This window comes from Paralichthys olivaceus, chromosome 15 (genome assembly GCF_024713975.1).
Source record: "Paralichthys olivaceus isolate ysfri-2021 chromosome 15, ASM2471397v2, whole genome shotgun sequence".
Taxonomy (NCBI): Eukaryota; Metazoa; Chordata; class Actinopteri; order Pleuronectiformes; family Paralichthyidae; genus Paralichthys; species Paralichthys olivaceus.
In genome coordinates this window covers 14,054,024-14,075,570 of record NC_091107.1, presented here as the reverse complement: position 1 = coordinate 14,075,570, position 21,547 = coordinate 14,054,024, and the positions used below count along the sequence as shown (strand labels likewise).

At 39.9% G+C, this 21,547-nt stretch overlaps 1 long non-coding RNA gene across 1 annotated transcript in view; it reads left to right on the top strand.

Moving 5' to 3' along the window:
- LOC109628528 (uncharacterized) overlaps nt 1-21,547 on the top strand; it is a 65,279-nt gene continuing 43,732 nt past the window's right edge. Inside the window, exons 1-2 of the long non-coding RNA XR_011246174.1 lie at nt 1-309; nt 19,582-19,634. This is a non-coding gene — a long non-coding RNA (uncharacterized lncRNA). The remainder of the gene's footprint in view (nt 310-19,581; nt 19,635-21,547) is intronic.

Here is a 21,547-nt window from a genome sequence, read left to right as displayed (position 1 = left end):
TCATACTGTGTTCCTCTGAGCTGTTTGTATTCGCTGGGAGTGAGCGTGCACCTGTATCTTTCAGGACGCACTGGTCTCTCTCATTCCAACTGCTTGTTTGTGAGTGCTGTCATGTCAGCGGCTCGTGCAGCAGATCAGCAGGAGGGGGGCAGAACTGGACCGGGCAGACTCAAAAATAACAAATACTCAGAGCAAAGGAATTGTGTTTGGAGAGTTTCTGCCTCCATTTTGAGACAAAAGAGATCTGAGGAGCAAACTTGCCTTGCCGGGGATGAAGGACTGATGACAAGCAGACTTGTGTGGAAGAGGGTAAGTCCCTGACAAACAGCAAGTTATTCTAGCATGTTTGGCTTCTACCAGGATCTGTATAAAAAGTGTTTACCTTCTCGTACAACTGCTTGGAAACCCTTCAGCAGACTGAACAATACTTTTGCCGTGTGTGAGTGTGCGCATGTGGGGGCGTGTGTTGTTTGTTGAATTTCATGATGCCTTGGTTGCTCTCTGGTTTTTCTCTGGATTAGACTCAGCTGCTCTCTCTGGGTTTGTTTTGTTATCGTTCATCTGTTCAGACATCAGCACACACCTCCACACACAGGAAGCAACTGGACATTGTGATGTTTTCACTCAATAGGCCAGATATTTACCCCTGCTTGTTCAAATAACAAATGTTTAGTTGTAAACCATTAACCTGTAGTAATAAAAAATAAAGCAGCTCAGGCAGTCTGCAGTTATTGGTAGATTATCTCTGTTAGAGAGTTCAGTATTGTTTCTTTAATAAAAAATGAGGTCAGAAAATACCACAATTGATCATTCTGGGAAGTTTGTTGCCCATGCAGTTTTTTATTTTTGTGGTCAGAGCTATTCTTCAATATTAACATATCATAATATATATATATATTAGCATGACCAGGAACACATGAACACAAGGACATGCTCTATGTGTGGAGTTTTGTAGTTACTTAAAGCTTGTCTTCTCACTGTTAAAATAGTGTCAGTTTAATTAAGGGAAGCGATGTTAAAAGTTGTTGGCAGCTTCAATGGATGTTGACAGATGAGGACAGAATTTAACAGTCTGACAGTTGTTAATGCAGAAGGTGGGGCTAATTTAATGTCAAATAACTTTGCTTGAATTCCAGGTTTGAATGTTCATCAGAGGTAAAACACAACATTATCACTGATCAAAAAAGTTTCTGGTCACCACTGAGACCCAGCAGTGCCCAGACATGACATCTTCGTACCAGTCGAAAATAGAACCAATCAAAGTGGATCACCAATCAAAACCGCATGTGCATGATGAATTAAACATTACAGTGAGTAACAAACACCAGATAATCAGAGCCAGTAGTTGTTAATCATTTGGACCCAGCCGGACGGTTGTGATTACTAGGAACTAAAGAGGCTTTCACACCTACCTGATTGATCCGGACCTTCTGACCTTTCCACTCAGTCAAACCAAAATAACAGGTGTAAAAGGTACCTCAGACCAGTCTGGTCCAACAGACGTACATTTAGTCCAAAAGAGGTGGTTTTGGACTTGATCAAACTAAACCAGGTTTGGATCATTTGTATTGTGGAAACACTTTCTTGAATAATTAAGACATTAAGCCTTAAACAATAGAAGAAGAAAGAGGATTGCGTACAGTCTTCGCCTCAGACAATATGTTTGAAAGATGAGGATATTCATTTTGCTGGTAGTAACTACAGTGATTGGAATGAAATTAACAAAGTAAACCAGTTCAGTCATTTTCTCCATTCAACCACTACTTTCTTCTTTGGGCTTTATTCAAAAAAGTTTGTGAATACAAAAGAGCCTAACTGACAACACACCAAAGTCAAAGCCACTTAGGTGATGATAACAGGATGTACATATGTCACACAAAAGTCTATAGTGCTAAATCCTAAATTACGATATGAAACAAAAACTAACCGGATCAAATGGAAACAATGTAACACCTTGGTTTGGACCATTGTCTGGACTTTCAGGTATGAAAGCATTGTAAGCTAACCTGTGTTGATCTCCATTTACCTCATTACCATAGGACATTAACGTTTCCTTTACTCTGAATTAGTGAAGTCAGATAATTTTACATATAGGTTTTAAATCCCACCTCCTCCATGTTAGTTGATGTGACTTGGACCTAAGTAATAAGTCAAAGAACATGTTTAATGCAAGTTTCTCAGAGATGGTGTCTATTGTTTTAGGTCTTTCATATGACAGTGATGTTTTTTGAAGTGCTGATTTTACTAGTAAATGATAGAAAACTGGGTGAAACATCAGGATTGACAGCTGAGACTGACTTGCTATTTGTCGAGCTTGTGGTCGATTCTCGACTACTGCTCCGCTACACAATCACTACTGTGCAGACTCTCGCTCCGAAAGTGCAAAATGGTGGAACCCATGTCCAGGATCTTTTTGCATCAATATTTGTACAGTGGTAGGTAGTGGAGACTAGTTTTCCATCTTTATGTGCAGACTATGATCCATACCTGAAGTAACCTGCTGAAAAAATGATTGTTCAGAAAAGAGATAATGATAGCTCGAGTGATGAATTCTTCGTCTTGTCTCATGTCTGAGGTTAAGCACTCGTAAAATGGCTGACCACTCTTCTGTAGCCTCAGTTAGGCAGTTTGAAAATCTACACGCTATCCTGCAGGGAAACAGATTAAAATAGCTCTGCTGTTTTTCACAGGTCTCTCTGATGATTACTGCGCATGGAAATACTGACCAGCGTCATTACCACACTATATTTAGTGATCTTGCTCACAATGCTGCAAACATTGGAAAGTTATATGTGTGGGACAGGACCAGCAGAAAAATATGATGTGGACATTTAGGAAGATGGAGTTACCTTAGCTTTCCATGCTTCAAATTCAAAATAAAATGGAGCTGCTGTACAGGGGTAGCAGCAAAAATGATTTAAACAAAAGATGTGAAGGTTGTTGGGAAGAGAAAGGCGTGTTTCAGCTTCTGCGTGCTTCACATTCTTAGCTGCTGACCTCTATGGAAAATAACAACAGCCGGGCTTGAAGGTCGCAGTGGCCAGTGGCTGAAGTTGACTGGGAGCAAACCATTATGTTAGAAAGAGATATTTTAACAGAATGATAAGAAATGATAAAAACCTAATGTAACCTTACCAGTAATGATTTTACTTATCACTCAGATTTGCCCTGTAAGACCAGAAGTGTTAAAGATGCTTGTCTCTCTCTTCTTCACTGTCCATCTTTAAATTTTGTCAATAGGTCAGATTTGTATGTTTACATTAGGACTTCAGTGAAGTTTTTGGACAGAGACGACTGTGTCTGTACAATATGTGGTCTATTAAGAAGAGACAGAAATATATCTGAGAATAAGGTTATAAATACAGAAATATTTACGCTTTGGTTGTGAGGTGTCACGCCTAAATGTATCTTGCTTGGACAGATCCCGCAGTAATAAGCTGAAAATACAGCATCATTGTAGTGATCACAAAGCATTTCACTAAATGGTTCAGACTAATCCCTAAACAAACCAATGGCATGATAAGCCATCCGGGTCAACCCAAACAGAGCAGTGTCTAAAGTGTTTTTTGGCACATGGACTTAACGTAAGCAGGGAGCAGATATTTTTAAGGTAGAGTAGAGTATTAAGGCTTAAATCAATAATTTTTAGTAAATATTTGCATATTGTGGACGTTTTATTACTTGATGAACCTTCATCCACTTCTGTCACTTTACCTGCTCCTGTAGTATTCTGATCAAAGCTTAAGGCTTCTCATCTGACATTGGATGGTGGAAGCTTAGCTTCATATTTAAAATGTTTATAACTAGAACAGTGCACGCTCTGAACTTGTCTGTTTGGAATGGGCTGTTTATTTGGCCTGTGGGGATGCTGGTTTCAGCTTTTCTGTCTGAAAGTGTAAAAGTGCAATTATTGAGCTGCCGCAAGTAAAGACCGACTGCAGCACTCCACCCCTGCAGAGAGCTGTTCACCTGTTTATTCAAAGTTCAGTTAAGCTTGACTCAGTACACAGAATCCTGAATTGGAGAATCAGTTCTCTTTGCTGTTCTTGTAAACACGCTGTTGTCTCGATCGATAACGTCTCTTAAGTTGTTGAGTCCCCGGCGCCGCTGCTACCGAGCGCTGGTCGCTTGTTTATTCAAAGTTTATTAATAATCAACATATCACATGTCCACATCCCACCAAATTCAGCACTGCACTTCTTTGGGCCCTTAACAATACACATGCCAAGTGTGAAGCAGATAAGATAAATGTTTCTCAGGATATGTGCACCAAAGACAGACAGATTTCTGGAGTTAGTAAAGAGATGATCTCTTTAAAATATTCCATCATGGGGTTTGTTGGTAGCTTTGTCAAAACACAGACATTTTACTCTTTAATTGTAGCATGTTCATTAGTTTGGATGAGTGGAACCAGTTTAATTTTATCCGAATTATGACGCATCCTCATTGTGTGAATGAATATGGTAAATGGACTGCATGTATATAGGACTTTTCTGGTTTACCGCAACTCAAAGTGCTTTATAGTACAAGTCTCATCCAGTGCTTTTCTATCACAGATCAATCACACACTGATGGTACAGCCATTAGGGCATTGAGTGTCTTGCTAAAGGACACTTTGGTAGGTAGATCGAACCATGGTGAACCAGCCGTTATACCTCCTGTGCTGCAGCTGCATACACTAAGCTGTAAGTTACCAGCCTAGAGAGGCAGTATAAGTTGAAGCAAGTCCTCTTAAACCTTTTTATTTGACCTGTGATCTGTTGGAAGTGAATCTGTGGATACATATGGATTGCTTATACCAGGAGAGAATCAGTGGAGTCTGCTATGGGGCCATATCCTTGTGTTTAGAGAGTGTAGAGATGACTGGTTTCAACCTGCTCATTTTTTTTTTCCAGAAAGGACACCTCCTCGTAAATGAAACGACTCTAATAAAGTAACTCCTGCTGTGCTTGCCAGACCACACGCTTGCAGTCGGCTGTAAAATACGACCGTGCTGCTTCCCTTTTTCTCTCCTCCGTCTTTGCCCTTTCAACCCCTTCTCATTTCTGTTCTCGCTCTCTCACTCACTTTTTTGTTAGATTTTTTTTTTCTTCCTTTCAGTGTGTTCCTGTTTTGCTTCTGTTTTCATTTGTCAACAATGTACCTCCCTTTACTATAGTCAGTTTTTTTCCCTTTGTCTGGTTTCAGCATGTTGTGTTATTGTTAACGGACAAACTGTACTTTCAGTCCTGGAATATTTAAAAAGCTGCCATAGCATAGCCTCCACACAGTAAGTCCCGATTTAAATCACTACAGAGCTTTAACTTAAATGGAGTGAAGACATAAATTGAAACCTGACATTAATCGTTTTGGAAAAAGAGTCTTGGACAACCCTTTTACAGATGTTCGTCTTTTCTCTCATAACATATTTAACAACATTTCATAAGCATTCGGTTTTTTGTCAATCGACCTTGGTGGATTTGGTGCAGTGACTTTTACACTAGAAGTAATTTTTCTTCAACAGTCAGGAGACAGATTGAAGCACACATCAAGAATAATGAGTTTCTCTGTTGACTCTTGCTGATCTCTATCCATGCTGCAGTCTTTTAGTTTTCCGAACATTTGTGAAAGTGGGGTAGAGATTAAACATCATCATATCATCATTATAGTGTCCTGAATTATCATGGTGTTCAGTGTTTTTGTATTGTTTAATACAATTAACAGCTATAACAGTTCTCAAACTGAAATTGTCGCGTAATCTAAACCAACACACAGAATTGACGAGTAGTTTCGGAACAATGAGTGTGGATGTCGGAGAGGGTCGACTGTTTATTCTTTATGAAGTTTACTTCACGCTGCGACCTTGGCGGTTGCCGGACTGACTGACCAACGTGACCATCGATGGTACCTTAAGTTCCCTGTACATTTTGTGTATAGGAATGCTGTTGTTATTGACTGTGACATGGTCACTTCTCTTTCTTTTCACTTTCCTAGTTGTTGGTTTATGAAGATCTGCCGTAAAACCCGGAACGGTAATTTTTGTTGTCTGTTTTTTGTTGTTTTAATTGGATTGAACTGAACTATGTTGGACTTCTGGGGTAGACAGACTTTGTAAATATACGGATTGAACTCGATGTTGAGACAGTGGGAAGTTTTACATTTAAACATTATATTCATTTTTAATAAAAAGGAGAAAATAACCACCACCATATCGCATGTGCAACATAAATATTAAAGGAAGAAGGCTTAAGCTGTAGAAGCCAATGAAGCCTTCCTGAAATGCAGGTTTCAATCAAACTTCAATGTGAAAAGTTGTGTGAATAGTTTTCCAGGAGAATTATTTCAGCTCTTTTCAGAATGTCACAACAAACTAATTAGCACTGTTTCCTAATGTTCAGATCCCCCCCATTGTGGACTTGTAAGAACAGCTTTTTCTGGAATGCAAACAAAACAGTTGCTCACAGAAGAAAAATCCAGCTCATGCTATAGAATAAAGCAAACTTAAATTGTCTTGACAAAAAGGACTGTTGGCTGGTTATTCTCTTTTTAATGGGAATGATGTCCATACCAGCAAGATCTTTTTCTGCTCTGTAGGGCCTCACTGTGTCAATCCCAGTAACCTGGTGGTTGCTTCTAAGAAATCTGGCTATTGACCAGAGAACAGGACCAAAATAAACAACATACTGTGAGGGGATTAAGAGTGTTGGAGAGCTTCTAAAATTACAGCCCTCAGAACATATCCAGATGTTGCTTTTCTGATCCTCCTCAGGTAGCACACGTGACAGAGCTGTATGTGCAGAGGAGCAGAGAGTAGCGAGTGTGGCTCATGTACAGCAACCCTCTGGGTTAACCTCTTAACATTCTTCTGCCGCCCTGGACTCCAGCTGGTGTGATCAACCTGCTAGAGGCAGAGGGTCTCACAGTGTGGAGCCGGCTCTGTGTCTGCAGCTGATCCTGTACTGAGCCGCTGAGAAAAATGCACAGTGTGAGGCTCGCTGGAAAGAAAAGTTATTAACTTTAAGTCACTCACTTGTTCATCTTCAGGCAATATTTAACCTTTAAAGTCATTGAGTTTTACGCTCACTTAGCAGAGACAATAATTCAAAAAAGCAAAGAACATTTTTAACACATTTTTATTTTAAACACTGCTTTTTACCTTTGACACTGTTAATTTGAATATGACAATTAATACATAATCTTGAAATACATGAACCTGAAGCTGTAGAAAGTAATAAGAAACTAAATTTGACAGCAAATGACAGAAAGAAAACAAAATGACTTCAATTTCAATATCACTTTCATGCGTTTACATTTTTAAACATGGTTCCCAGGGGCCATTGAAAGTGTTTGTCACAAGTCAATAAAATATGAATTCACTTAGTAGTCACAACGTGTTTTTTTAATGTAATGTCAGGAAAAGGCCACGTGTTGCTGTTGGCATATGTCTCCTGCCATCTCCCACCTCTTCTACTCTTCTAAATATATCTGCATCTATTGCTGAAATTATTATTATTAATTGTTTTGCTACCCCACATTTTGTCCTCACAAAAAACAACATTATCATCACACTGTCCCCGCAATTGTGTTATTATGTTTGAGCAGCCTAACTGACAAAACAAAAAGCACAACTTATTTAACCACCCTTTGAGTTGGTTCAGTCCAACCCGTCGCTGATTGTTTTCCACAGCGTGCTTTAGCTGTCAGTCACAGAATCGTGAGAATTGTACTGTTGAGCTTACCTGCGATTGAAAACTGAACACAGAAAAATATTGGCCCACTGACTACTATCAAACGTTAAATGCTGAAAGAAGCATTGTACTGTAGCAGTAATCTTGGAGCAAACTGTGAGGCAGCATTGGTTTAATTTGCCAGCTTGTATACTTAGTGTTATTTAAGTGTCAGAAATTATTTTCCTGCAGAGACAACAGCAGCACCGTGCAGCAGCAAATTACTCAGACCATCAGCAGAAAGTGAGAAATACTCACAAATCTGTTATTTCACCTTTTCCACGATGCTGCTCAGAGTAGTCAGCATCATCCTTGTCTCCTTTTGTGCTGGAGACATAATATGAGATAGTTAGTCATCACACATTTATCTCCTTTTTATCAGTGTTGTTTAATAGCTTAATTTACCTTGGTATCAGAAATTAAATTACCTTTGTCCTAATAAAAAGTTAAAGGTGTTTTATTCAATTAAAAAAAATCACAAATCCAAGTTCAAAGTAGAGTCATGCATTAAATAGTCCTAAATTTGAGGTAATGTAGTACAAAATAACCTGCTTTTGTTATGATTATTTATTCCTGTATCACACTACAATTAGACAAGCTAGTGGTGGAATTAGATAGTTGATGTACGACCCGTTCCATTCATCTAAAAGGTTTGTAGTCCTTTGCAGGCTCTAAGCTGCTTTTTGAGTTTTGAGCAATGCAGCCTTAAGGTTTATTATTGTTGAATCATATTTAATGATCCAAGTCATATTTTGTAAAGGTATTTTATTTAAATAAATGTTTGTCCTTATTTCACCTCAATGATGGCCTCATTGCTTGTAACCTCCAACTTTTTTAAGCCACATAATGGTTTTATAAACATAATTTCAAATATAAAACATCCATTCTTCTTATAATCATTTCCTGTCCTTATCCGCACTGGTACATACTGGTCATGATGCGTTATTGGTTTTTATAGCCTCCTCAATCTAACTTAAGTAGACCAGTGCATGTTGGCTGGAGCTTGATCGACTGAACCCAAGTGGTTAGGTGAAAATGCAGACAATCTGTTTTAGATTATTTATTTTTTTGTTTTTGGAGGGAGGACCTACAGATCCCTACTAATTATGTATCTTCCAAGCTTACATCCCCACTTTAAAATATAATAAATCAAAATGATCAAATATTGCACCATTACTTTGTTTAGCAAATTGAAAATACATGTTTAAAATATATGTTTTATTGATAAAGACATATATACCACTGATATGGGTGTAATTTAAGAGAAGTTGTCAGTACATTATTTAGCCTCTTATTGTAACAGGCAGAAGGAGACAGAGGCTTGAGAAACAGCTGCATTCCCACAACACTCTCCAGCACCCTGCTGTGTACTGCTGCCAGAAAAGCTCCACCAATCAGCTGGTTGTGTTTAGGTTATAGATTCCTAATGTCAGTTTTATGAGTTATGGTCTGAGTTTGGGTATGGTAATCATGGTGAAGGATTTATGAAGTTTTAGAAATCACGTCTCCGCAGTGAAGTGGCTGCCTCGTGGCAATCAAATCCCTCGGTCAGCAAAAAGGTTTGGTTATAGAAATATTTCCTGTGGTTTTTCATACACTCAGAACTCAGCCACATGGCTCAAAGATAGAGGATAGAGGATTTAAGATTAAACTCTGGATTAAACACAGAAACCAGCAATAGTTTAAAGCTGCAAAATAAGGGTGATTTTACTGCCATCAAAGTCTGCTCACAGGTCTTGGGGTCTATAACTACATATGGGAAAAGATTGTCGTTTTCTTTGCGTTCAAAGAGAGTGAAAAGTATCTGTGTATGTATGTGTTTGTATATATACACAAAAGGTCTAGTCTCTTGATCTTGGTAGATTATTCTCTCTTAACCAGCCACATGTCTATTGTGTATTTTCTGTAATTGCAGGTGAGATGACAGTTGGTGCCTTTGGATTATCAAACACAAAATAGTGAGAATAGAGTTTCAGATTCTTATAAAGAGGCTTAATTGTAGGATAAAATCAACTGTAATATTTTAAAACATCCTCCAAACCCGATGTAAATCTATAAATTATCATTTTTAATTATCTTGTATTCTGGGAGAATTTCCCCAATTCTGGATTTTAAAGGCAGATAGTGACAATGACCAAGACAAGGATGTGTACTGAGCAGGACATTTCGCACTGATTGAAAACAGATTATATGAAACACATCTTTGGTATTTCTTGCTGCAGTTTCTTGTTCCACTTTGGCTGACATACACCCTCATTTTTTTGCAATAAGCAGTATAAAATTGCTCAACAACACTTTAACAGATGTTGCTAAAATGGGTGAGAATAGTACTTTGGAGGTTATCTCTAGATGGTTAACTTTTGGAGTTAAGAGGTCAAACGTCAAGCTAAAGGTGTGGTCCAGAAACACTCCTAGACTCATAGCTAGAGAGACGATCTGAAGCTTATATTGATTCAAAATTTCCCCTCTATCCTGTTATGTTGTATGATAAGTGACATCGTGAAGAAGTTACAGTGAAGTCAGAAAATTATGTTATGCATAGTTTGATAAAAAAGATTTTCTCTCTGCATCCCATTAGACACAATCTAAAGCTTATATAGATTCAAAAATTATTAATGATTATATGGTAGGAGTGATGTCCTGATGATGTCGCTCTGAAGTAAGTAAATTATATCATGAATAGCAATGCAGTAACCTTTGCAACCAATAAGATTTATATAAAGTTTATGTAGATTAACCAATTATTCGTCATATGGTGTAAGAGACATCATGATGTCATTATGAGATTGGGTTATTACAGAATGAGAAATTTAGCTATATTGGGGTAGATGCAACATGCTTTGCTCCTCCAAAGCTTTTCAATCTACTGTGCAAGTGATGTGAGCATCTCTGAGTGGGGGAAAAAAAACACTTGGTTTTGGGTAACCCTGCATTTCCCTCTTTCTCACCACCCTCTCATAAAGATAGCTCCATTCACTTATCTCCTCAATCACAACAGTCACTCGTTTCTTCTTTGTGCTTATCACTTGTACTAGTGGTAAGAGTGAAGATATGTTTTACAATCAAACTAAGAGACAAAAGAGGATAATAATGAGTCCTATTCTTAAACTGATCTCAGACTGTTTTGTCTTCTGACTGATGACTAGTTTATTTCACTGTAATGTTTCCACACAGTCACATCATGCCTCTTCTGAATATCCCCTCTGGTACCTCTAATCCTAATCCCACTTTTGGTCCAGACTCTATGCCGTCATGTATCCATAGTAACAACATACAGCGACTCGCCTCACAGACTTAGGTCTCAGTTAAGTAGATGATTGGATTTTCCAATACGTTTATTAGTGTAGATAAAAAAGATGTTTGCAGTGTGTGCAAAGAATATGGATTAGCATCTTCCAAAGTGAGGGCCAAACAAAATATTGATATTTGCAACAGAATGAGATGTAGCATCTTTGTGAAAAGTGGGACATTTCTCTTACTGAGCGTCCTAAAATGTGGACTATTACAGTGCTCTGGTGTTCCAACCTTTTTCATTTAGGTGCACCAGTACATTATTTATGTGCACCCCAAATTTTTCACTAGGACTTTTGGCACAGCAATAATACACCTATTATACCTTTTCTTGACAGTTCCCATATATTTGTAATTTCTTAAGGCTTAGGTATTGCCATTGATTTCCAAAATTGATTTTATCCAATATCACAATAACAGATATTTTTGGACAATATTTCATCCTAGAAGGGATTGTGATAATTATATTATTGTCTTAATTGTGAAACCATTTTAAAACACTGGTATAATGATAATATTATGGCATTATCATGCAACTGCACCCTTTCAAAGAGCAATGAACTTAATTCTAAAGAATATTCAGTCTGACATTTGAATTAGAATTAAGGATATTAAAATATCCCAAATTAATAAAACATGAACCACACAAAACCAAAACAATAAATAAAATGGACTCTTTGGCTCTGTTAACATAAATTGCTCTAAAATAAATATTAAACATTTGGCACAGGATGTATGATACCAGCTCAGTAAACAGGATGGGGTGGTTATGATTTACATGAGTTTTGAGGTTTGTATTGTATTAGGCTAACATCCCAGCATTTCCTCTAGGATTGCGTGTGTGCGGGCGCTTGTCACATTTTCAATGTGTTTTAAATACGTGTCTCATAAACTCTGGAGCAAATAAAAAAACACAAAGTAAACTTTATTTCGACATTTATGCCCTTTTCATTACTTTACATTTCATTTGTTGGACGCTGTTATCCAAAGCGACTTACAATTAGTGCATTCAACATATATTAGGGGCCATTCAGGGGTTCAGTATCTTCCCAAGGACACTTCAGCATGCAGATGGGGAAGACTGAGGATCGAACCTTCTGGTTGGAGGACTACCACTCTCCCCCCTCAGCCACAGCCGTTCATTGTCTCTAATCTCTGCTTCACTGTCCGTGTGTGAGTGAGTGAGGTGGGGCCTGCGTGTGTGTGTGTGTGTGTAAACTCTGCAGAGGAGATGAGGAAGAGACACGACTCAGTAAAATACAGAAACACACCAGCTAAAGGTTTGGTGCACCGGTGTGACAAAGGACATTTTTTTGTCTCACTTCACAGATTTTCACTCTCGATCTCTGCATTAGTTTCTATTGTATAATCTCTGTAATGCATCACAATCTTCTTGCCCTGAACTTCAGATCACACTACTCCAAGTAATGAAATTTGTTTTTTTCCTCTTGCCTTTTCTCTTTTACTGCCCAACATTCTTCTTTCTATCCAGCTATTCATTTCTCATCCTAAGCCTCTGCATCGTGGGCTGATTCAGCATCATGAGTGGAAATGCAGATATAGCATTATATCTGCTTCCAGAATGTGAATCATTCGTGCTGAGTGTGCAAAAAAGACTCAAGTGCACATTTCCTAAGTTTCTTCTAACCTTGGAAAGCTCCCATGGCTGTTGCCTGATTCGCCTTCCAATTTTTCATTCCATATAGATACTTAGCTAGCTAATGCTTAAATGAGGAAGAATTTGAGTAGAATGGATAAAAGGAACAGTTGTGTGTCAGCCTGAACATGATATCTGAATATCACAGGGACACATGTATGATGCATGCTTACACGTTTTTAACCTGCATTGGGCCTGATCATATGTAATTATGGTTCGCTGCTTCAGCGGAGACTTCAGTCTGGAGTCACTGTTAAAACCAAAAATATCAGTAGTATAATGATCAAGAAGTTCAATGCGGTTTTGAATGGAATTCAAACCACGACGTTGTGGTTATATGATATGCGACTTATCCACTCTGCCATCAGGACACCCCAGCCCTGCAGATATTATGTTAACCCCTCTTCACTCATGCACAAAGAAGATGGAAATGTCAGACCTGCACTAAACCTAGGTCGACTTCAGGCTCACAAGTTGCTCTAAATGAGGTATTTGTGAAACAGTGAGGATCTTTATTGAAGCAGACCTTGTTATTGCTATTTGTTTGTTATGTTTCCAACAGGCATTTTGTTGAGCAGCATTAGGATGTGGAAGTCACTTTTGGGCTGTATAGAAACAGTACAGTGTTCTATGATAACAAAATCAAATAGAAGGCAGCTCATTCCTTCACCCAGTCTATCGTCCTATCTCGCTATATAAAAGAAAGAAAAGAGAAAGAATCTTTATCAATGCCCTACACTATGGAGAGTATGGTTTAAAATTGAATTAGCTGTTGATTTATAAATTTGTATTTTATTTGTCCTAGTTTTCCTTAAAATCTGATTTTTCATGATCTGTTCAACATGGACATTCTAAATAATGTGATTCAGACATTGAAAGTTGTAGCACTTTTGTCAGATAATATAAAAAAAACATTTTGGAGCAGTTTGAAAAAAAAAAAGAAGATTCAAACCAAGGTAAAGTCCAAGAGACAGTCCCAAATGCATTCTACAGTTTCTGCCTCAGGGCGATGTTCCAGCTTAAAACTGCATATTTTATGTTTTATACCTCAAAGATGATATTTCAAATTACTCTTCCAATTTGACCTGCTCCAAATTCAGTGCTGCTAAATACAGTTTTTCAATGTCTACCTGAAATGATCTCAGTCAAAAATCCTGTTAAAGTTTAATTTGAATCTATTGGAAAAGCACTTAAGGGGAATATCAGACATGCTCCTGTATGCTGACGTGCTCACATGTTCTCTCCCACTCACATCCTGGCAGAGGCATTGAGAAACTAAGTAAACAAACTTGCGCTGGGATTATTATGTCAATGACGCGGTTTTTCTTTTCAGAAATATTGTTAGCAGTTGTGTTGACAGACAAAGCCTACGGAAGAAACTGCTGCATGTGAGTTCTATTAATGTTGTGATACCAATGTGGTGGTCCAGACTGTCAACATCTGGATGGATTAGCATGACATTTTGTACTAACAGTCAAGATCCCCAGAGGATGAATACCAATGACTTCTGTGATTTCATGACCTTTTCTCTAGTGCCACCATGACAGTGGCATTTGGGGTTTTTGTGAAATATCTTGACAAATATTTAAAGTCTTGTCATGAAATTTGGTACATGGACATGTGTGCCCCTACAGGATTAATTATAATAAGACAGGTTATCTACTAACTTTTCACCTAGTTCCATCATCAGCTCAAAATGTCACCATGTCCATTACTGCATTCCTTCAAAATCTCTAACGTTCCCATTAGCTTCTGTTATATCATGCTAAAGTAAAAAATGAGCTTAACATTTGCGATTATTCTTGAACACATCCCCTTCAAAATGAAAAACATCATTGAACACTCACACATCTCACCAATACATTTAATCAACTTTTAGATGATTGACGTTAAGAATTCATAGAACTGTGGGTTCATTATTATTCAGCTGTCATTTTAATATCTTTTCTGGGACACAGCAGCTTGGGTTTCATTTGCATAACGTAAATCCCCAAAGTTTCCCAAACTCTCTACCTTCCCTGGTATCTTCAGGGTTTAGAGCATGTCCACGTATGTTGAGCTTTGCAGGATGACACAGAGGCTGTGGAGAATGACTGTTAACAGCGGGAGGTTTTCTGCACAGACGCGTTCACAACAGCAACAAATCCTCCGCATTATTCAGGCGAGAAGTAGAGCAGCCGGGTGCAGCAGGCAGAGGCAGGAAGCGACGTATTAACTCCGCTGCAGAGATCACGTGATTTTCTTGACAACAAACGCCACAAACCCTCTTGACATCTTCGTCTGTGCCTTCTACTTGTGTTTCACCGCCTTTTTACCAGGAGATATTTGTTATCTTTTCATTTTTGTCGCGTGTTAGAAGAGCCATCAACCCCCTCACTCGCCTGCGGTAAATCCAGCAGTGGATCCCCTGCTGTGTTCCCACATCGACTTATCCTGGATTTCTACGGACATTATACTAGCAGGTCAGGCGGAGAAAGTCTGCAGTGCATATCTGAAAGCAGCTGTAGAGAGAACATAGCAACATCGATCATTACTGTAAAACTACACACATACCATTAGTGAAAGCAATGTATGCAACGGTAGTATTTCTATATAATCTAACTGTTACTTGCTTGAAACCTTTTGCTGCTGTATTTATCAGAGGATTTATCAGTTGGTTGATAATGAGGTGATAAGGGCATTTCTCAGACATACAGGTGTCACTGTTTGCTGACATTTATTTTATTTTACAGCATTTATGTTTGTTCTCTTAATCCAAGTTTGATGAATTTGGTTGTATTTGTTTTCTTATAATTTATAGTTATTCATAAACACGTTTATAATTAAAGTGTCCTCAATTACATTTCTTTGTCACAAGGGTTTGGTAATGACAATCCTAGGAATCAATGCCATTTTTGCAATATATACATCAGCGGATATATTGGTATTAGTAATTATTTACTTACTGGTTTATGACATAAGCACCAAAGATGGGTTGTGCTCTAGTATTCAAACATTAGCAGTGGAGGTTGATAGCGACTTAGTCTTGAGGCAGTATCCTGGTATGTCATGGATATTTTTACAGATTTTTGGAGAAAAACAAAGAATTACTGGAATTGAGTGAAAGATGGGAATCTGAATTCTGCTGGATTATTGTTACCATCACACTTGTAGCAGTTATGTCCTCTTGCTTCTCCCTCTGCGACCCTGCATCCTCTTCCCTCTAATGAAGCTCCTTCTCTGTGATCAAATATGGCTGGCCATGAAATGTAAGTCACTAACTATCGTCCAACACAGTTAATTTGGTTATAAGCCATTTTGTCAGAGCTATGTTTGCCAAATTTGGTGCATGACCCACACTCAGAATAGCCCCAATTATGAGAATTAGACACAGGTTGAAGAATAACAGAACATCCCTGTAACAGTGCTGCTTTGTACCTGATCATTTACCTCGCACTATTTCCATTTAATTGGCTGCAGCTGTTGCACACTCCACTGAAGATACGTGCCGCTTTGTTTGAATCTGTGTGCACGTTCATTGTGCGCTGTTTGCATGAGCTGGATCAAATATCTCAGGTTTCACACATATTAGTTAAACATGTAGTTGTCTGTGTTTCTGTGCTCGGCTCCCCATCCCACGTAAACACACAGTTTAGCACACACGCACGCGCGCTCTACCTAAATAGCAGTAAATTGGACAGAGAAGGGCCACCTGGTTCCTGTGTGTTTCAGAGAGCTTTACTTTTAGGGCGAGCCTCGCTACTTAGTTAAACAAAAGGGCCTCCGTGTTGGTCCTCTAGATAAACACACTTTCCTGAGAAAACACGGACACGGTTACACTTTAACTTACCCAGGGAGGCCACAGCGACATCCTCCCGGACAGTTTAGGTCAGACTGGGCTAGAGTTCAGACCCGCAGCGAGAATCATGCGCTGCACGTGAAACCATGCTGGCCTGTCAAACAATGGAGCCTTTGACAGCCATGCCCCCCCTCCCCGGTCCACAGTACAGTCGGAGCACTGTCTCTCTAGGGCTTGGGTGTCACTCCCCATCTCTGTTGTGCTCCCCTGTAGCTGACCAGCTGGCTTCTAGGCTCTGGGATGTGAAAGCAGGCGCACAGAGGAGGTACAGTCAAAGTTCAGCCCAGATTAGCCCAGCAGAGAGGCCGGCAGCACCTCAGCCAAATGCAAACTACTCCTGCATAAATAACCTGATAAGATTAGACAGGAGGCTGAACTGCTCCTTTTTTAGTCTGAACCATCCCAGATCCTCTCAGCTCGACTATAAAAATATTTTTTTATGATGTGGTATTTTTTCATAGCATCTTTACACATATAAAACACTAGAATTGCTTTAACGATAAGTTAGATTAGTGTTTTTGCAATAACAGTGTTGTCTTCCAGTAGACACATTGACAAGGGTGCAGCAGAGGCATACAAACTGTTCAGAGTGGATTACAGGTACTCTCTGTTATGCTCAGTTCACAATAAGTTCATACAGTCATTTCACAAGTGTTTTCTCAGTATCTCTGTAGATGTAAAACACAAAGGAAAACAGAGGTGCACTTGCAGTATATCGATCTGCCTGTATCACTGGGATAAAACAATGTGTTGAGTGGTCTTTTGCAGAGACAAGAATGCAGTGTCTTTGGTATAGGGTCAACCCTGGAGCCATTGTGCCAGTATTTACAGTACGTACAGTAAAAATAAAGGGTTGGATGAAGTAACAGTTTTCAGTATTTAAAACAATAAATAAAGGCTCCTTATCTTCATGGTGGATGGTGAACATAAATGCAAGCAATAAGTGTTATCTGATGATGTTGTTATGCGAAGCTGCCACCTCCCCCCGGCCCAACGGCAGTCATGTAAACAGACAGCACTCTGGAGGAATGCTGTACTCTGTGACCTCCCGCCCAGAGTGCTGTTACAGTGCACTGAGTTCAGCTGAAACAGCCTGCCCCATGCTGCGCCTCCCCAAAGCTCCGCCTCGCCCTACCCCAGCCTGAGGCCCCTCAGGGTGGAAAAAAACACACCTCTTTCACCCAACACCACCGCCTCCTCACATACATACGCAAACATGAATAGACACCCACACACACACACACACACATGACACACACACACACACACAGAGACAAGTGCTCAAGTGCTCCCTTTCTTTATCATCCCAGCTGTCAAAGCAGCAAGGTTAGTTTCGACAGTTTCAATCTATCTTTGTTTGAAAGATCTTACAATTCGATTTATTATACTTAGCCCTGTCTCATACAGTTCATTTCGTTGAGTAAAGAATAATGCATATTGTTGTTGGATATATACTTTCAATAAAAACACAGATTTGTATTAATAAACTTGTGTCCAGTTCTAGGAAGCCTCTTTTAGTCATTACTTTCGCTCGTCAGTCAGTATTTGACATTTGCAAACCTCCTGACAAGCTGATGTACTGAGCTTGACTGCGATGGAAAATAAAAGTGCATGTTGTGAAACCAAAAGGCCAAGTTTGTGTTTTCTGAGAAATTAATCCCCTAATTTCTCAGAAAATGCAGTTCAGTAGAGGCAGTGTGTAGTGTCAAGCAGACACTGCCCTCTGCTGGAGTGCAAACAGAGAAGAGAGGGCAGGTCAGGGAGGAAAGAGGCCATGAGATGTTGGTTTTGTGACACACTGATTCACTCTTAAAGAGAAAGAGAAGAGGTGAGGCACAGACACTGAAACAGACGAGTGATATCTTTATATATTCAGTCTGCCTCTCAAACAGCTTCAGCTGTCGGCTCTTTCAAATGTCCTGAATAAATCAGGTGAGACATCAGGTGGAATGTCGAGTTGTATCTTGCTTATATCTGTCATGGGTAATGAATGTGAAGTGAATTTTATCACTGATTGCAGTAAAGGCTCACTGATTATCACTTCGCTGCACCTCATCACATTTGACTGTAATGTACACATATTTGTGTTGCCATGCACAAAATGAAGACACATGGAGACACAGGCATGCATGTGCGGAGGCATGCATGCACACACAGACACACAAACGCAGTTAGCCGATGTCTGAGGAAACGTGGAGCTGTCTGGTGCCATAGCAACCATTGCGGATATCCCACCCCTCCACAGCGAGAGGGGAAAAAAGAGAAGTGGCAGTGACAGATTGACAAGACCCTAATGAGATATTTGATACAGAGATGAACTCCATCCATCTATCTATCCATCCATCCATCCATCTATCTATCCATCTGTCTTTCTAATGTCCCTGTCTTTTTGCCTCTCGCTCTCTCTATCTCTTTTTGTTTGTCTGTCTGTCTCTCTTTTTGTCTTTCGCTCTGTTTTTATAATGTATTTGTGTCTGTCGCTGTGTGTCTATTTCTGTCTGTCGCTCTCTCTCTCTGTCTGTCCGTCTCCCTCTGTCTTTCTCTTCCTCTCTCTCTCTGTGTCTATCTGGTTGTCTGGCACTTTGTCAGAGTGACACCAAATGGGGAAGTCGAAGCCTTAAAATATGGGGACAAACAACATTGGGCGTATTTGAAAAAGGAAAATGGAAGAAAAAGAGCATTGGAGTGAGAGCAGGAGAAGGGGAGAGGGGGAGAACACACACTGATGAGGGAAAGGGGAGAAATGAAACGAGGCAAGAAGAAAAAGACTCCGACAACTCTCTGGGGCACGTCTGTCTGTTGTGAGCACGGAGCCACAGCCTGAAAACACAGACACTGCCGCAGTCTGCACCATCCTCCCTTTCACCGCCGTGACTCCCATTTGAACTGCAATCTCATATGTAATGCTATTATTCTGGCCCATATACCCAGTTACGTAACACTCCAAGCCAAATCCTGCCCTCATTCTACAAAGCAGCTACTCTCGCTCTGATCAAAATGTTGGGCTCCGTGTCAGTATGAATATTTGATGGTTTGAACAGCTATTTGCTCTTGATACTATCTAATCATCTTTGTTTTCTGTTTCTTAGGATCTTGTGTGAACTTCTGCAGAGGATGGAATCGGCGACCATGTTTGCCACCGGTAAGTTGAGCCTCACTTCCTGGGCTGGCCTGCAGGTGGAAGTCACACCCACTGCTCTGTGCTCTATACACACAGTGCAATACAAGCAACAACACCACAGTTAGGGGAAAGAAAATAAACTCCACTCCCATTTCACTGGGCCCCTGTCTGCCAAGTCTGGTCTGGTGTGATGTGACAAGGCGACAGATCGTTGATGGCCACTTCACCTTCATGCGAGGCTGCGGGGAGTGGGTGTCCGTGTTTTTGTTTTGTCTGTTCGATGTTGCTGTTGCTTATGTCAATGGTTTATGGCAGAAGACCACATGAAGTGACTCACAGCACAGGCGTGACCTAATTTTTTATTTTTTCGGAGACCAGTGTCACTGTGAGGTCTACGTGCGACGGCAGCCAGCTTTACTAATATTGTTCAGCTTCGATGTGCTGCCCTGAAGTGAGCCTGCGCTGCCGGAGAGGGTTGAATGAGACTTTAATTATCTGAAAAAAGTGGATGATAGATTTTAGATAAAAATATGGACGTCTCCTGAGTGGTGCGACCTCTAGTAGGTGATCATCATAAATATACCTTAGGTTGAGGGTTTTACCTCAAAAATACTTAACCTCATATGACCTCATTTTACCGTGTTGTTGATACTTGCTGGGACAAGTTTACATGATGATAATTACATTTTTTCACTCAGCCCTGCAAAATCTTAGAACTTGTTTAGTTCTCCAATGCATCCCGGTTCTCCCCTCTCTGTGAATTAAACTAATATAAAGTGCAATGAAAAGCATCCTGTTGCTCGCCTGCTGGTTCTCTGATACCTGGGGAAGCACAGAGCGCCTCGTCCGCCGCCTCTTCCTCCTCCCTTGGAGTGCAGCCCCACCTGATGCACACATCTGCTTGCCCACTCGTCTACGCCACGGCTTGGGGAAGCGGGGCGGTTGGTGGTCGTGGGGGGGGGGCGGCAGTGGAGCAGGGTTGGAACGCCAGCCAATGACGCTCCTCATCCAGATAGCGTTGAAGTGACTTGACACACGTATTCAGCCAATCACAGAGCACTGCAGCAAAGACAGCAGCAGTAGTAGAAAAAAGAAAGAAAGAAAAGAGTAAATACAGTCAGAATTCTTTCAAAGGGGGCATCTTTGCTGTGCTGTGTCATAGTGTTCAGTAAGACAAAATGACAGTATTTCAATTGTTAGATCATAATAATTCAACCTTTCATGGAAATTGAAACAATTATTAATATTTAATATCATGTTTTGAATCTGGCTCATGCAGATGTTAAAGTTCTACATTCTGTGTTTTGTTACTATGTCTTTGAAAACGATTAACTGTAGATACAATTGGGTTTATAATCATCAACATCTCATCCACTACTGTTATTCATAAGAAGAATATCGAATGGGATGGCTGCCCCTGAAATTACATATCAATCTGTTCAATGTTAAAAGACAAAGGAATACGACAGCCGATAATCAGTCTCTGTCTGAGCACCGTCTCTTTTGAATTTCAACTTTGGATTGCCCCTCAACTCACCTTCATCTGAAGCCAGATCACTTAATCTTCACACAAGGTCATTGACACAGTCTTTTAATAACGTAGAGTTTTGTCTGTCTCTCTTTCACTTTTTCTTCCACTCTTTCATTCAGTGAAGTCCTAAACATCCGTACGTCCAAAACTCACTTCCTCAAATATGTGGAGCACTTTGTTGCTTCTGCACTGTTCTCAAAACTCAGCCCTGTCACTTCTTAAAGAATCAACCCAGAATGTGGGTTGTCAGTTTCAGGACCTGTCCAGTCCGTCACCGCAGAAAAATAGACTCACTACCTTCAGTGACACGGTGTGGCTGTACGGACTTAGCGTCTGCAGATATGTGTCAGACAGCAGTGGCCAGCCAGCAGAAGGACTGTGTGTCAGTGTGCACGTTGGTGGG